The following is a 14228-nucleotide window of genomic DNA, read 5'->3' as shown; positions in this document are numbered from 1 at the left end:
TGCGGAAGGAGAGGTTGTTCTGATTCCAAAAATTGATTTGTCCCCGTCTGACACTGGCCTCCCATTTAAATTAATTCAAAGACAGTTTCCTGTGATACCAGCATTTGTGATGACTATTAATAAACCAAAGGACAAACTCTAGACAGAGTAGAAATATTCCTACCTGAACCTGTTTTCGGACATGGTCAGTTATAGGTTGCTTTCTATCGAGTCCGAAGAGCGTGTGATGTTAAAATTAAAGTTGTAGCCCTAATAGGTTTGGCTCAGTGGATAGAGCGTCGGCCTGCGGACTGAAAGGTCCCAGGTTTGATTCCGGTCAAGGGCATGTACCTTGGTTGCGGGCACATCCCCAGTAGGAGGTGTGCAGGAGGCAGCTGATTGATGTTTCTCTCTCATCGATGTTTCTAACTCTCTCTCCCACTACCTTCCTCTCTGTAAAAAATCAATAAAATATATATTTTTTAAAAATTAAATTAAATTTAGTTAGGATATAAGCTCCTTGGAAATAAAAGAAAAATTTAAAAAAAAGAAAGATATAAGCTCCCTGGGGCCTCTTCCCAGTGAATATTCATGCCTCATCTATCTAACCACTATCGTAACTTTACAAGCATATATTAGATTCTGTTGTAGGGGCTGGTAAACGATAAATTAAAAATAGGGCCCAGCAAGTGTGGCTCAGCAGATGAGCATAGACCCAGGAATTAACAATTTGCTGGTTGAATTCACAGTCAGGGCACATGTCCTGGTTGAGGGCTTGGTCCCCACTAGGAGGCGTGCGGGAGGCAGCCAATTGATGATGTTCCTCTCTCAATGATGTTTCTATCGCTCTCCCTTCCCCTCTCTAAAAATCAATAAAAACAAATTTTTTTAAAAAATAGGGGAAGTTCTTAATCTGGCACAAAAATATTAGAATAAAACTTTTTAATTACCTAAATAAGAAAAATCATCAGATCTTAAAGGGTTTACACACAAACCCATTCGCTCCAAGCGCTTGCACAGAGGCAGCAAATTAAGAAGCTCCTGGGTCGCCCTAGCTGGATAGAGCATCGGCCTGCAGACTGAAGGGTCCTGGGTCCGATTCTGGTCGGGGGCACATGCCTGGGTTTCAGGCTCAGTCCAACGTGCAGGAGGCAGCCAATCGGTGGTTCCCTCTCATCACTGATGTTTCTGTCTCTTTCCTCTCCCTCTCTGAAATCAATAAAGATATATTTTTTTTTAAAAAAGGAAGAAGAAGAAGCACCTGGGTCTTATAAGGAATTAAACTAACTTCAGAGCAAGGGCTGGAGAGTCAGGGATCAGTGGGAATCTTCTCAGAACAGAATTGGTGCTGGCAGACACCATCTTCCCCTTGTTGAGCTCCCTTTTCACCTACTTGACCAAGCACAAGCACAAAATCTGTCACTCTCCATTAACCTGGCTAACACCTGTTGCCTGAGACCCATCCCCAACCCATTCCAATTGCTGGGTTGAACCTCTTCCAGCAGCTCCAGGCACTCCACACAAGCAGCAGCCAGTCTTGGGCGCATACCACAGTCTTTCCCAAATGCCCTTAAGGCCAGCATAAGCAGTAACCAGCTTCTCCTTGCATTGTAGCTATCAGGTAGCCCCAAGCCTGGCACTAGTGGTAGTTAGCCTTAGCTTGCATTATAACCTCTCCCAAGCACCTCCACACCCTACACAAGCAGTGATCAGCCACAGCTTGCATCATTCCTCCTACCAAGTGGCTCCAAGATCTATACAACTGTGACGGATCTCAGCTGGCCTTAGCTTGCACAACCCCTCCCATGCCCAGCACAGCTGTAGAAGGTTCTGGGCCAGCCTCAGCCACACCAAGCCCTTCCTAAGAGGCTCCAGACCAGACACATGTGGCCTGGAACCATACTGGAGCCCACCTAAAAACTCTACAACCTACAAACCTGACAGTCTACCCCAGCTGGCAACAGAATCCTGCTAAAGCAAGTCCCATTCCCAATAGTACCAACACAACAGCTTGTCCACTGTAGTCATGGCCCATGTTCATAACTAATTTGCCTGAGGGTAAACTCCACTGAAAGATGTGCCTGCAGCAATCTCAGCACAACTACAATAGGAGAGTACATGCAACCCACATGAGGACATCCTGGAGCTCTGGTGAACAGGGGGACTGCACCCATGGACACCACCAGACACCTTCTACATAAGGGTACTCTCTCAATACTGAGAGACACAGCAGATCTACTTAATACACAGAAACAAACAGGGACACAACCAAAATGAGGAGACATAGAAATATCTTCCAAATGAAATAACAGGACAAAATTCCCGCAAAAGACAGGACAAAATGGAGACAAGCCATTTACCAGCTAAAAGAGTTGAAACAATGGTTATAAAGATGCTCAACAAATTCCGGAGAATAGGTGAATTAAGTGAGAACTTCAACAGAAACAGAAAATACAAAAACTGAATATAATAACTGGAGTAAAAAATACACTAGAGGGAATTAAGAGCATATTGAATGATGCAGAGATCAAATCAGCAATCTGGAAGACATGGTAGTGGAAATCACCCAATGGAAACAGAAAAGAGAGAAAAGGATCCAAAAAAATGAGGATAGTTAAAGGACCATCTGGAACATCAAATGCACCAACATTAGCGTCATAGGGAAGTCACAGAAGCAGAAGAGGGATAGTAGGGGGAAAAAAGCACTATTTCAAGAAGAAAAAAATTTCCCTAATCTGGCAAAAAAAATAAAAAAATTGACACAAGTCTAGGAAATAGTCCCAAACAAGATGAACTCAAAGATCCACACCAACATCATAATTAAAATGCCAAAAATTAAAGAAAGAATATTAAAAGTAGCAAGAGAAATGCAACTAGCTACAAACAAGGGAGACCCCCATAAGAAAATCAGATTTATCAACAGAAACTTTGCAGACCAGAAGTAAATGGCAAGATATATTAAAAGTGATGAAATGAAAGTACCTACACCCAATAATACTCTCCTCAGCAAGATTATCATTCAGAATTTTTTAAAGTTTACTTTTATTGACTTCAGAGAGGAAGGGAGAGGGAGAGATAGAAACATCAATGATGAGAGAGAATCATTGATCGGCTACCTGCTGCATGCCCCCACTGGGGATTAAGCCCACAACCCAGGCATGTACCCTGACCTGAAATTGAACCATGACCTCCTGGTTCATAGGTCAACACTCAACCACTGAACCACACCAGCCAAGAAGGATCGTTTCCCAGACAAGCAAAGGTTAAAGGAGTTTATTACTACTAAACCAGCATGTTAAAGGGACTCCTTTAAGGGAAAAAGAAAAGGTCAAAACTTAAAAAAAAAAAATATCGGAAAGAAAAAAATCTCACTGATAAAAGCAAACACTTAGTAAAAGTAGATCAACCAATCATAAAGCTAGTAAGACAGTTAAAAGGCAATAGTAGCCCTAACCGGTTTGGCTCAGTGGATAGAGCGTCAGCCTGCGGACTGAAAGGTCCCAGGTTCAATTCCAGTCAAGGGCATGTACCTTGGTTGCAGGCACATCCCCAGTAGGGGGTGTGAGGGAGGCAGCTGATCGATGTTTCTCTCTCATTGATGTTTCTAACTCTCTATCCCTCTCCCTTTCTCTCTGTAAAAAATCAATAAAATATATTTTTTTAAAAAAATAAATTAAATAAAAGGCAATAGTAGTATAATCATGTGTAAATACAATAATAAATTAAGGGATAGACACCCACACACAAAAGATGTAAAATGTAATGACAAAAACAAACAAGAGGGTAATAAATAAATGTAGTGCTTTAAGAATGCGTTCAAACTTAAGCAACCATCAATTTAAAATAGACTGCCAAAATATAGCTTGCATATCTGAATCTCACAGTAACCACAAAACAGAAGCCTATAACAGATATGCAAAAAATAAAGAGAAAGGAATCCAAACAAAGCATTATAGAAAGTCATCAATGTGCAGAGAGCAAAAGAAGAAACAAGAATAACAAAACAACCAGAAAACAGTTAATAAAATGGTAATAAACTACATAATATTCATTACTACTTTAAATGTAAAGGGAGTTCATCATCACCAAACCAGTATTACATAAAATGTTAAAGGGTCTTCTTTAAGAATAAGAAAAAACTATCAAAATTATGAGTAATAGCCTGACTGGTGTGGCTCACTGGTTGAGCATCAACCCATGAACCAGAAGGCCACAGTTCAATCCCCAGTAGGGGGCATGCAGGAGGAAGCCAATTGATGATTCTCTTTCATCATTAATGTTTCTCTCTCTCCCCCTCTCCCTTGCTCTCTCAAAAATCAATAAAACAAAAAGACAATTATAAAAAAATACGAATAAAATGGCAATACATATCAACAATTGAATCTAAAAAACAAGCAGAACAGAAACGGGCCCATAAATATAGAGAACATTTTGATGGCTGCCAGATGGGAAGGAAGTTGGAGGAAAATGGGTGAAAAAGGTGAATGTAATTGAAAAAAACATAAGTATATAAATAAAAATCTCTAATCAAAAGACATAGGGTAACTGAATAGATAAGAAAACAGGACCTCTACATAGGCTGTCTATAAGAGATCACCTCAGAATGAAGGACAACCACAGACTAAAAGTAAAGGGATGGAAAAAGATATTTCATGCAAATGGAAATGAAAAAAAAAAGTTGGGGTAGCAATACTTATATTGGAAAAATGGACTTTAAAACAACAGCTACAATAAGGGACAAAGATACTATCCTATATAATAAAAGGCTAATATGCAAATTGTCCCCACGGGTGGAAGTTCGACCAACTGGGAATTAGACGTGTGCTAACCATCGTGGGGCGACCAGTGGGGCAATTGGCGGATGGGCGGTGCCCGGCCAAGGTGGGTGCAAGCGGGAGCCCCGATCACCCCACAGATTGGCCCTGATCGCCAGAAAGGCCTAGGGACCCTACTGGTGCAGGAATTTCGTGCACCAGGCCTCTAGTAAAATGATAAAAGGAGTAACCCAACAAAAGGATATACCCTTGTAAACATTTGTGCACCCAACATAGGAGCACCTAAATATAGAAAGCAAATCTTCACTGACATAAAGGGAGAGATCAACAGTAATACAGTCGTAAGGGATTTTAACGCCATCAACATCAATGGATAGATCTTCCAGACAGAAAATCAACAAGGAAAACATGGCCTTAAATGACACACTCGATCAGATGGCTTTAACTTATTATTTTCAGACCATTTTACCCCAAAGCAACAGAACATACATTCTTTTCAAGTTCACATGAAACATTTTCTAGTGTAGACCACATGGTTAGGACACAAAACAAGTTTCAATAAATTTAAGAAGACTGAAATCATATCAAGCATCTTCTCTGACCACATGGCATGAAACTAGAAATCAACTACAAGAAAAAAACTGAAAAAGACACAAACACATAATGATCTAGTGTGTCATTAAGGCCACATGGAGGCTAAATAACACGTCACTAAACAATGAATGGGTTAACAATAAGATCAAGGAAGAAATCAAAAGATACCTTGCGCCCTGGCCGGTAGCTCAGTGATTACAGCATCAGCCCACTCACCAAAGGATAGCGGGTTTGATTCCAGGTCAAGGGCATGTGCCTTGGTTGCAGGTTCAATCCGCAGCCTGCTGAGAGCGCATGCAGAAGGCAATCAATTGATGTGTCTCTTTCAAGCCTATCTGTGTGTGTCTCTCTTCACCCCCTCACCACTGTCCCTCCTACTCTCTCTAAAAATCAATGGAAAAATATCCTTGGGTGAGGATTAACAAAAAATAACAATAAAAGTTAAAAAAAATTTAAGGTAACTTGACACAAATGAAAATGAAAACACAACCCAAAATCTGTGGGACTCAGTGAAAGCAATCGTGAGAAGGAAATTCATAGCATTACAGGCCTACCTCAAGAAACAAAATAAAATCTCAAACCATCTAACCATAAACTTAAAGGACTAGAAAAAGAACAACAAAGTCCAAAGTGAGAAGAAATGAAATAATAAAGATCAGAACAGAAATAAACAAAACAGAATCTAAAAAAAAATATATATATATATACACAAAAGATCAATGCAACCAAGAGCTGACTCTTTAAAAAGATAAACAAGATTGACTCATACAGGACAAAAGAGAGGAGTCAAATAAAATCAGAAATGAAAGAGAAGTAACACTGGCACCACAGAAATACAAAGCAGTATAAGAAAACTAGAGGCCTGATGCACAAAATTCGTGCAAGGAGCTCAGCCCTCGCAGCCTTGGAGGCTTGCCCCAGCCCTTGCAGACCCAGCTTCATTCAGAAGGTCTTTCGGCTGTCTGATCTAATTAGCATATTATGCTTTTACTAGAGGCCTGGTGCATGAAATTCGTGCATGGAGAGGGGGTTCCCTCAGCCCAGCCTGCACCCTCTCCAACTGGGGACCCCTTGGGGGGTGTCCAACTGCCAGTTTAGGCTCGTTCCTGTGGGATGGAGCCTAAACCGGCAATTGGACATCCCTCTCACAATCTGGGACCGCTGGCTCCTAACTGCTCACCTGCCTGCCAGCCTGATCACCCCCAACTGTCCTCCCCTACCAACCTGATCTCGTCCCCAATGGCTCTCCTCTGCCAGCCTGATCTCACCCCCAACTGCCCTCCCCTCCCAGCCTGGCTGCCCCCAGTTGCCCTCCCCTGCCGGCCTGATCTCGCCCCCAACTGCCCTCCCCTACAGGCCTGATCTCACCCCCAACTGCCCTACTTTGCTGGCCAATTTGGTTCTGATTGGTCGGTTCCTATGCCAGTCAGCGTCTCTAGGCCTATCAATGGGGCCTGATCAGAAAGGCAGAGCTGATCAGCAGCCCTGGTGGAGGCCTGGAGAAAAATGGAGGTGCAGCTGCTGGCCAGACTGGGAGAGAAAGAGGCAAGTGCTGATCAAAATCTGCCACAGAGGCAACGGATCAGTCCCTGCTTCTCTCTTCAGACCTCTCTCTGGCCCTGATTCCCAGACCCCTCAGCAGTCAGTGCTGGGATACGGTGCCTCCAGCAGAAGCAGTTCACTCCTGCAGGACTGACTCCCAGTTCATTGAGCCTCGGTGGTGACCAGTAGTTAGACCCAGGATTTTTATATATTAAGATTATTCTAGATAAGGGTAAGGGGTTAAGTTGCAATACTACTTAACATGTAAAGCAACATTTTTTGAGGTAATTATAATTTAAATCAGTATAGTTTCACAATAACTAGCAGTAATACAATTGTCCTTAAATTTAAAATGTCAAAAAATTTGCCCTGGCTGGTGTGGCTCAGTTGGTTAAGTGTCATTCCATACACCAAAGGGTCACAGGTTCCATTCCCAGTTAGGGTATATACCCAGGTTGTGGGTTCGGTCCTCAGTCAAGACATGTGTATAGGAGGCAACAGATCAATGTTTCTCTCTCTCTCCCTCTCTCTCTCTAAAATCAATAAAATAAGAGTGCCAAAACCTTTGAAATCTACACTACATTGGAGCTTATTTTTAGGAGGTATTTGGGAACTATTCAAGGAAATGGTCATCTAATTATCTTCACAATGAGAGAGGAATATGACCACTATATAGGAGAGTCCAAGAAGATTAATATAACATTCTTATTCAGTTGGCTAAATTATTAGAATAAAGTTTCCTCTTCTCAGAATAGTAAAAGATTAGGTACACTGTTATCAGTGCATCCCAAATGACAGTATACAGTCTGGTGTCGAACAACAAAAAAGAAAAATAAGGACCATGAAGTAAAAAACAAAAATTTATTCAATTTAAAGTTACTGTTTAATTTGAGAATATGTCCTTCCTACTTTTTTGATGTGAAAATGCCTTTCCTTTTAGGATATGGGAACAGTAAATTAGTGTCTGAAAAAAAGTGTTTTAAAAAAAGTCCTGACTGATAATCTGCCACTTGTAAAGATCACACACAACTAGACACAATTTGAAAGAGCTGCCCAGCAGAAGACACAACAACGGCAGAGGTCAAGGTCCCGTACCAAAAAACCCCCCACAAAAAACACATTTGTCCTTTACTTGTCCTTGTCCATACAAAAACAAAACAAAACAAAACAAAACAAAACAAAACAAAAACTTGTCCTGTTCCTTAATGGCAATCAAAGGGGAACCTGCCCTGCTTTTCAGCAAAAACGCAGAACTGCAGATGGATTTCCACACTGGAACTGAAGATAACTCACACAGTGCCTTCCATTTCTAAGTGTACTTTGGCAGCTATGTGGTGGTGAACAGCCATCAGGTTGGGAACTAGAAATCAGAGGTGAAATACTCTGAAATGCCCTTTGTGAATGGTCGACCATTTTTTAAAAATACATTTTTATTGCTTTCAGAGAGGAAGGGAAAAGAAGAGAGTAACATTAATTACAAGAGAGAATGACTGATAGGCTGCCTCCTGCGTGCACCATACTGGGGATCGAGTCCACAACCCGTGAATGTGCCGGGACCAGGAATGGAACTGTATCATCCTGGCTCATAGGTCAATGCTCAAGCACTGAGCCACACTGACTGGGTTGGCCAACCATTTGATCTTCATTTCTTAGTGCTGCAAAATAAGTACCAGGTAATGGTCAAAGGCCGCCACTGTTACACTTTTCCCCATCGGCTCCAGCCAGGATCTGTGAAGATGACCCAGGTGTGGAGAGATGTCTCCCTGAACTCAATGTGTGTCTGCTAGAGAAGGATGTGACCAGACTCCCCATTGTCAAAGAGATCCCCCATCTAAGCGACCAAGTGATTCCCAGAGCTAACTATAATAGCATGGGTTCTCCTCACCCTTCCCTTACACTTGGTCATTAAAATTCCTAATTTTTTTTTAAGAAGTCCTACTTGATATAATGAAAAGTTATCAAATCTATGTAAATAACCTAAGCTACTTTCTGGAAATTAATCTTGAAGTTCAAATCTAGGGGCCACTGCTACACTTTACATCAGTCTAGTTGAGACTTTAAGTCAGAACACTTTACCATACTACAGTATCAAACCTATGGATAAAGTTTACTGGCAACAATTAAGTACACTGGAGTAGTCTCCTGCCACCTAGCATAGAATCTGACATATAATGTGTCCTTTTTCTTTTTTTCAGTACACAAATTAATAAATGTCATGACCTATGCTACATCTCTCAACAAAAATCTGTTTAGATAAGTCTAACAACACAAGTTAATTAAAATTTGATGAGAGAAATTTTTCAAGTTAATGTGTTTTAGATATGAAACTAAACTGAAGAACATTTTTCTGTAACATTTTTAGAGGTCAGCTTTCTCCTCATGACATAAAAGAGGTCAGAGGTAGCTATACTTCCGCTTGAACTAAAGGTCTGCCATTTTCATGTAAGGATCTCTGAAATATAATCTTACAGTAAATGACATCAGTATCTTCTTCTTATTTTTATTTAAATATTCCATGCAAATAAATTCAGTACTCTGGCATCAATTTTAAAATCATCTTTTGAAAAGACTATTCAAATACCTTAAGTGAACCTGAATATCAGTAGAAACAAGGACACACAACTTGGAAGTCAATAATATTTTTCACTGACTAAAAGTGCTGCCTTTCATAGAGACCAAAAAAAAAACACACAAAAAAAAACACAATACAAAAGATCAATAAAACCACGTTCTTTGAAAGGATGAACAAGACTGATGAACCTGTAGCCAAGCTCATCAAGAAGCAAAGAGAGAGGGCCCAATATAAACAAAACCAGAAATGAAAGAGGTGAAGTAACAACTGACCCCACAGAAATACAAAGGATTGTAAAAAAAAAAATACTATGAACAACCCGATTCCAACAAACTGGACAACCTAGACAACATGGAGATGTTCCTAGAAAAATAGAATCTTCCAAAACCCAATCAGGAAGAATAAAAAAATCTGAATAGGCCAATAGCTATGGAGGAAATTGAAACAGCAATCAAAAAACTTCCAGCAAACTGAAGTCCTGGGCAAGACAGCTTCACGGCAGTTTTACCCAACATTCAGAGAAAAACTAAAACCTACCCTCCTCAGACTATTCCAAAAAACTGAAGAGGATGGAACACTTTCAAGCTCTTTCTATGAAGCCAGCATTACCCCAACCACAAAACCAGATAAACACACTACAAAGAAAGAGAATTATAGGCCAATATCCCTGATGAACATAGATGCTAAAATTCTCAACAAAATATTAGCAAATCGGATCCAGGAATATATTAAAAAGATCATACACCACGGCCACGTGGGATTTATTTCAGGGATGAAAGGGTGGTATGATATTGTCAAATCAATAAACATGATACATCACATAAACAACCTAGAGACAAAAATCACATAATCATATCAATTGATGCAGAAAAAGTTTTTGACTAAATCCAACACCCCTTCTTGATAAAAACTCTCAGCCAAGTGGGAATAGAGAGAGTATACTTCAACTTAATAAAAGCCTTATATGACAAACCTATAGCCAACATCATACTCAATGGGCAAAAACTAAACTCATTTCCCGTAAGAACAGGACCAAGACAGGGATGTCCATTTTCGCCACTCCTGTTTGACACAGCACTGAAAGTGCTTACCATAGTGATCAGACAAGAAGAAGAAATAAAAGGCATCCAAATTGGAAAAGTAAAACTGTCATTATTCGCAAATGACATGATATTGTACATAGAAAACCCTAAAGACTCCATCAAAAAACTACTACACTTAATAACTTGGCAATATAGCAGGATACAAAATTAACATTCAGAAATCTATGGCTTTTTTATACACCTATAATGAACTCAGAGAAAGAGAAACTTTAAAAAATCCCATTTACCATTGCAACAAAACAATTAAGATACCTAGAATAAACTTAACTAAGGATGTAAAAGACCTGTACTCAGAAAACTATAGGATAGGGGTGGGCAACCCCTGGCACGTGTGCCAAACATGGCACGCCAGTAACTTTTGCTGGCACTCGAAACCCTCTTATTGCCGGGAGCTGGTCCATCCTTGCTGTTTCAAGGGACCTGGCATATATGGCATACTGTTCTTAATATGTTTGCTCACCTTCTTGGCACTATGTGTTTTAACCAAGGTCACCTCTCTGAGAAAGGTTGTTTCCCCAGGTAGGGATTTTCCCCTGAAGTTAGGGAGGGAATGAAACCCCTTAACTAAGTGCCAGGCAGGTAATTAATCACTTTAACTACGAGCAATCATGCTTAAGCTACATAATCTTTACTCCCTGGAATGGAGATAAGAAACACCCTAACCTTTGGAATAGAGATTGATAGGATTGGAATCAACTGGTATAAATACAGATGTAACAAGACAACAGGACACAGAACCTAGAGACAGAAGAACTTTGCTGGAGAACATGGCAAAAGATCCTGGACAGAAACTGGAGACGAGACAGAAACCTAGAGACAGAACCTGGCTACAGAACCTGGATAGAACATGGCAAGAGAACCTGACTAGAACCTGGTGACTGAACCTGGCTGGAGAACCTAGCGAGGGAACATGGCTACAGAACCTGGCTGGAGAAGCTGGAGAACCTAGCAAGAGAACATGGACACAGAACCTGGCTGGAGATCCTAACCAGAACTTCGCTGGAGATCCTGACCAGAACTTGGCTAGAGATCCTGGCTAGGCTGCTGATCAACTGAACGCTGTCTCCGTGTCATTCCTTCTTCGCCGACTCCGTCCACACCTTTGGGGACCCCTGGACCTGCTGGGGTTGGACCCCAGCATCTTATAATCTTCCATTTACAATTTTTTTCTTAATATCGACTTTTTTATTTTTCAGATAAATTCAGTGTAGGTGCATCTTAGATAAATAAATAATTTTACATAACAAGTTATCTTGCCGAAACCGGTTTGGCTCAGTGGATAGAGCGTCGGCCTGCGGATTGAAGGGTCCCAGGTTCGATTCCGGTCAAGGGCATGTACCTGGGTTGCGGGCATATCCCCAGTGGGAGATGTGCAGGAGGCAGCTGATTGATGTTTCTCTCTCATCGATGTTTCTAACTCTCTATCTCTCTCCCTTCCTCTCTGTAAAAAATCAATAAAATATTTTTTTTTTAAAAAAAAAAAACAAGTTATCTTAAAGACCATAGACATGGATTGACGAGAGAGGGGAAGAGCAATTTCTATGCCTCTGACTTAACTCTCCCTGCCTTCCTAGATCCAACCAGTATTTTGGTTTCAGCCTCAGACACAACGGGTTTTCGTTGACAAGACAACCGCCTCACCTACTTATTCAAAATTTCACTCTATAAAAATGAAGCCTTCTCTCTCGCTTTGCCCACCGGTACTAACGAAAGGGGAATAAATTTCTATGTTTCTCTCGGCAGCAAAAGTCCCACTGATAATATCAAACGGAGTCATAAAGTTTTCTGTAGGACTATCAGTGTACATGTATACATTAAAAAATAAATGTATTTTTCATCATCATATACTGTGTTTTTGTCGCTCGAATGAATTTTATTATTTCTTCAAAGTTCTTCACATGCGTACACCTTAAGAGATATCAAGCAGACGTAACATGTTCTCAAAAAATTAGGGTTGGCACGCAGAAGAATTTTGAGTCAGAGATTTTGCTGGTTTTGGCACGCACTCACAAAAAGGTTGCCAACCCCTGCTATAGGACATTGAAAAAAGAGATAGAGGAAGACATAAACAAATGGAAGAATATGCCATGTTCAAAGATTGGTAGAATGAACATCACTAAAATGTCCTTACTACCCAAAGCAATCTATAGATTCAATGCAATCCCCATTAAAATGCCAATGGCATATTTTAGAGACCTAGAACAAACTCTCCAAAAATTCATATGGAATAAAAAAAGACACTTGTGTCTCTAAATAGACACTTTTCAAAAAAAATAAAATAAATAGACACTTTTCAAAAGTGGACATACAGAAGGCCAAGAGACATATGAAAACATGCTCAAAGTCACTAATAGCCACAGCAATCCTGGGAAAGAACAACAAAGTTGGAGGGTTCACAATACCAGATATCAGCTATATTACAAAACACTGTTCTCAAAACTGCCTGGTACTGGCACAAGAACAGACATATAGACCAATGGAACAGAACAGAGAACCCAGAAATCCACCCAACCATTATAATATTTGACAAAGGAGGCAAGAGCATACAATGGAGTCAAGACAGTCTCTTCAATAAATGGTGTTGGGAAAATTGGACAGAAACATGCAAAAAAATTAAATTATACCACCAACTTACACCATACACAAAATAAACTCAAAATGGATAAAGGGCCCTAGCTGATTTGGCTAAGTGGATAGAGAGTAGGCCTATGGACTGAAGGATCCTGGGTTCGATTCTAGTCAAGAGTACATGCCCAGTTTGTGGGCTGGATCCCCGGTGGGGGGCATGCAGGAGGCAGCCAATCCATGATTCTCTCTCATCATGGATGTTTCTCTCTCTCCCTCTCTCTTCCTCTCTGAAATCAATAAAAATATATTTTTTTCTTTAAATAGATAAAGGACTTAAACATAAGACAGGAAACCATAAAAATCCTAGAAGAAACCACAGGCAGCAAAATCTCAGACATCTCTTGAAGCAATACCTTTACAGATACATCTCTAGGACAATGGAAACTAAGGAGAAAATGAACAAATGGGACTACATCAAAATAAAAAGCTTCTGCACAGCAAAAGAAACCACCAACAAAACAAGACGAGCCCACTGCATGGGAGAACATATTTGCCAATGTCATATCCAATAAGGGCCTAATCTCCAAAATTTATAGGGAACTCATACAACGTAACCAAAGGAAGATAAACAATCCAATCAAAAATGGGCAAAGGACCTAAGTAGACACTTTTCGAAAGAGGACATTCAGAAAGCCAAGAGACATATGAACACATGCTCAAAGTCATTAATCATCCGAGAGATGCAAATCAAAAACGACAATGAGGTACCATCTCACGCCTATCAAAATGGCTATCATCAACAAACCAACAAACAAGTGCTGGCGAGGATGTGGAGAAAATGGAACCCTTGTGCACTACTGGTGGGAATACAGACTGATGCAGCCACTGTGGAAAACGGTATGGACTTTCCTCAAAAAATTAAAAATGGAACTCTCATTTGACCCAGTAATTCTACTTCTAGGACTATATCCCAAGAAATCAGAAACACCAGTCAAAAAGGATATATGCACCCCTATGTTCACAGCAGCACAATTTATAATAGCTAGCATTTGGAAACAGTCTAAGTGCCCATCAGCAGATGAGTGGATTAAAAAA

At 40.4% G+C, this 14228-nt stretch overlaps 1 protein-coding gene across 3 annotated transcripts in view; it reads right to left on the bottom strand.

The window, feature by feature from the left end:
- MTFR1 (mitochondrial fission regulator 1) overlaps positions 1-14228 on the bottom strand; it is a 65760-nt gene that overhangs the window by 43214 nt on the left and 8318 nt on the right. The window contains exon 2 of one of the 3 annotated variants that reach the window (XM_036338390.1): positions 5517-5632. The exons of the other annotated variants lie outside the window; for them this stretch is intronic. The gene's annotated coding sequence lies outside the window, so the exon portion shown is untranslated. The remainder of the gene's footprint in view (positions 1-5516; positions 5633-14228) is intronic. 3 annotated transcript variants of the gene reach the window in all.

Source organism: Myotis myotis, unplaced genomic scaffold, assembly GCF_014108235.1.
Source record: "Myotis myotis isolate mMyoMyo1 unplaced genomic scaffold, mMyoMyo1.p scaffold_m19_p_16, whole genome shotgun sequence".
Lineage (NCBI taxonomy): Eukaryota > Metazoa > Chordata > Mammalia > Chiroptera > Vespertilionidae > Myotis > Myotis myotis.
This window is presented reverse-complemented; position numbering and strand designations above follow the sequence as displayed.